This window comes from Genypterus blacodes, unplaced genomic scaffold (genome assembly GCF_046128005.1).
Source record: "Genypterus blacodes isolate CSIRO-AG114 ecotype Tasmania unplaced genomic scaffold, CSIRO-AGI_Gbla_v1 ptg000021l_1, whole genome shotgun sequence".
Classification (NCBI taxonomy): Eukaryota; Metazoa; Chordata; class Actinopteri; order Ophidiiformes; family Ophidiidae; genus Genypterus; species Genypterus blacodes.
In genome coordinates this window covers 10053926-10058144 of record NW_027466834.1, presented here as the reverse complement: position 1 = coordinate 10058144, position 4219 = coordinate 10053926, and positions in this window count along the sequence as shown.

Sequence of the window (4219 nt, the reverse complement as noted above, 5' to 3'; positions counted from 1 at the left end):
TATAGTGCAGATTAATCCATGGAGAGACAAGACTGAATAAGACAGACAGGTTTCTCACTTCAGATCCCTGTCGCTCTCCCAACAGATCATTTTTTCATTCCAGGAAAAACATCCAAGTGGAACAAAACATATCAGGAAAGGTAATTTAAGAACACTCATTCTGCTTATTGGTCATGGGGGAGAGATCAAGAACATCAAACAGCAAAACACTAACTATGATGGGATTATGGTGGGAATACAGCATTATATCAGAAAGATTCAGGTCTGTGTTGATCTGCATGGAGTCTTTCTATCTATGAAGGACAGCACCACTTAGCCAGGAGTGTTCACAGTAGTAATTTAATGATAACAGCAGACTGAAGAGACTGACCATTGCTATCACCACTGTTGTTACTGGGACACAAATATTTAGTTTTAGATTGCACCAAATTCATCATAAAAATGAAAGGCATGTATTGATGCTGGGAAGACAGGAAATAGGTTCTGGGCCATTTCCACCACACACACACACACACACACACACACACAGAGAGAGAGAGAGAGAGAGACACACACAACGCGAATAGTAAAAGCATGTCTTTCATGAGGCAAAATCAGTGTGTGTTGGTCTCTATGAACTCGCTCACATGTGTCTGAATTAAACAGTTGACAACCTCTCATCTCTGTCCGTCTACTAATCATTGGGTAAACTACGATATAATATCTAAAAAACACAAAACAAAAACAGAATCCTGACCGTCTTGACTCTGGATCAATCAATAGATCGCCCTGTGGCTGATTCAGGAGATGTCATGTTGGTTTGTGTTCCAAGCACAAATTATTTGCTGAAACCATAATGAACAAAATGAACTGGAGTGCACATTGAGCAGAAAGAAATGCTAACCTGTGGTGTGCGGTGGTGGTTCCCATTTTTAAAAAGGGGACCAGAGAGTGTGCTCCAATTATCGTGGAACACTTCTTAGCCAACCTGGGAAAGTCTATTCTAGGGTGCTGGAAAGGAGGCTCCGACCGATTGTCGAGCCTCGCATTCAGGAACAATGCGTATTCCGTCCTGGCCGTTGAACAGTGGACCAGGGGACCAGTGGACCAGCTCTTTACCCTGGCGGGATTGCTGCAGGGTTGCTGCGGGGGTCCTGGGAGATGGCCCATCCAGTCTACATGTGTTTTGTGGACTTGGAGAAGGCTTATGCCCATGTCCCCCAGAGAATCCTGTGGGGCGTACAGCGGGAGTATGGGGTACTGGGGCTGTTGCTACGGGCCAACCGGTCCTTGTACAACCAAAGTAGGACAAAATCAGGCATGTTTCCGGTTTCCACTTTTTACAGCCTCACCTAGGAGGAACCTGGAATCCAACCAGGAACCTACCGGTCCCTAGATATCCAGAGTGCCTTCCAGAGCCATGCCAGCCCACACATCACTAAGGATACCACAATCACTTGCTAATAGACCCAACCATTCAATTAAATATTTACTTGGACACTCAATAATAGAGCTCACGTTTATGGCTTTGTTGCAGTGGAGCCAGGATAGGGGTGTGTGAATGTGGGGTTGCGTAGCTGCTGGGTTTAGGGGGACGGGTGCTTGGTTGGGATTTCTGGGGGACACCTTTAGGAATCCCGTGTATGCTGTCCTGTAAAGACCGTTTCTACAAGATCATCGAGCTACAGCAGAAACACTGATGTCATCTGAAACTCTACCGTTATATTATTGTGTCAACATTTTCAACATCTTTGCTGGCAGTGGTTAGTTGCTGTCACTTTGTTTGTTATTCCTTTGCCTTAGTACATTACACATCGTGGTTCTCTTCCTGATTTTACTCAATTAAAAATGTGATTGTTAGGTGGAAGAAAATGTTTCATTTAGCCACAAACTCAAGACTGTCAAATAATTGCAGTCAAATCCACAATTGAAATCACATAAAAAGAGCCTGAGTTTAATTACTAAGTCTGTCTCCATAGATTGCAATTGGTCCCTCAGGCAACTGTAACTAAAGCATTCTGCGTTGTTAACAAGAGTTAAAATAAACCTCAAGACTTCAAGCAGTTGTTAAACAGATTGGATAGAAGGAAAGTGTATGGATGGAATGAATGAATGAATGAAGAGTTATTTTGGTCTCGGAGCTCATTACCACTGGATGGGGAGGTGTTGTCCTATTTTCACCATTTCGGTCTCTCACTCTGTGTGTTTGATCACAGGCAAAACAAGGAGTGGGGTGGGTGTAATAGTGAGATCATTGCACCAGTAAGAAGCACTTAGTTGAAAGAGTGGCAAACAAGGTCACTTAGCCGGCAACCGCACCACCACCAATGGGATTCCAATGAACATAAACTAAGCTACACACAAACATGCACACACACACACGCACACACGCACACACACACACACACACACACACCAGACACACACACACACCCACACACACACACACACACACACACATAATTGCTCTGACATGCTAATGGTTCTTCTATGGAGATGTATCCTCTTCCTCCTCCACTGAGTGGTGAATTAATTTTGACTGAACATACACCAAATGCATGGATATATGCACATGGCTTTATTATGACAGGGTTAACAATATGTTGGTTGCATCTTGCGGTGAAATTGCAGCACAGGTTTGAACGTTGTGTGCAATTGGTTGGTAAAACTGAGACTTAAGAAAAGGGAAAATAAAAAAAGTAGAGCAGACGTCCAACACAGTGTAGCAGCCTTGTACTCTGTTCATGACGGCAGGAAGCTCTGTTTGTGTAAAAGCTGCTTGGATACTCAGCTGAAGCTTATGAATGTACATGGTTATTGATTTTCCCACATGATGTGTGATATTCTGCTGTCATTATTTATTACAATTCTTCATATATTAAGATTTACAACCATCTACAGTTGAGCCACAATCTGACTGTAAATTTTTCAGATCAGACAAACAATGCAGAAAATCTTCAGTTATGTTTTCCACTGAGGATGTTATATTAAACAGATCAATACCACAGGTTGTGGTGAAATAGATCAATTATACCAATCAATCAAACTTGATTTGAATAGTACTTTTCAAATACGAATGCAATCCAAAGTGCTTATAAAGTGCCCTAGATTATCAAAATAATAATAGCAGCGATAGCAATACCAACAATGCCTTGGACCAGCCTCTAGTTATGCTGCTATAGGCCTGGACTGCTGGGAGACTTCCCATGATGCACTGAGCTCCTCTCTCCTCCTCCCCTCTCTATCTGTGCATATCCATGTCATTGCATTACCACTGCATTCCACTAACTCTACTTCTCCCATGGAGTTTTCTGTGTTCACTCGTCTCAGAGGTAGCTGTGCTTCTCTGTGTCTCTCTCTCTCTCTACACCCAACCGGTCAAGATTGATGGCCACCCACCTTGAGCCTGGTCCTGCCTGAGGTGTCTACCTGTTAAAGGGGAGTTTTTCCTTACCGCTGTTGCCAAGTGCTGCTCATGGGGGAATGTTGGGCCTCTTTAAATACTCTGTATGTAAAGTTCCTTGAGATGACGTTTGTTGTGATTTGGCACGATATAAATATAGTTGTCTTGAAGTAGTCTTGAAACGTTGCTGTTACTGTTGCAGCTGATACATGTAAAGCAATCAGTGATGTTGGGTTTTCAGGAAGTTAAGAAGTGTGTGTAACAAGATACCAACATGGACTTTGGTCCTGGAGCTATAGTTCCTGAACCATTTTAGTAGGTAACCTCTGAATTCAAGAACTGTTGCATGGAGTGCACAAGACCCAACATCAAGGTATCTTGTTACACACACTTCTTGACTTCCTGAAGAGAACAACCTCAAAAGCTTATACTTTATTTTTATATTTGTTATATTTTTGTTGTGCCACTTCAAAGCTGCACATGTCCCATTTTCCTATTAAAAGTCTGCTCCATTCTCCAAATTGCTCACACAGCCCAGAATAAAAGCACGGCATGAGTAATAGGGTGAGGTGTTGTTGCTGTGACTCAGTGGCTGTCAGCAGACAAGTCCTCTGTAGCTTCATCAATTCATCCAACACTTTCCGAATTACATTTACCCTTTTATTTAGGGAATCTGACCCTCGTTGAGTCTGTTCAGTCTGTTCAGTCTGTCTCGTGTCAAGCGTCACACACAGGCAAAGACAACGTGACTGCAAGCATAGGCCAGAATGCTGCCGGCTCCTCAGGTGAGAAACTGTTTGAAATGCTGTTATAGTTTTATTTTGTCGAAGTTTGTTG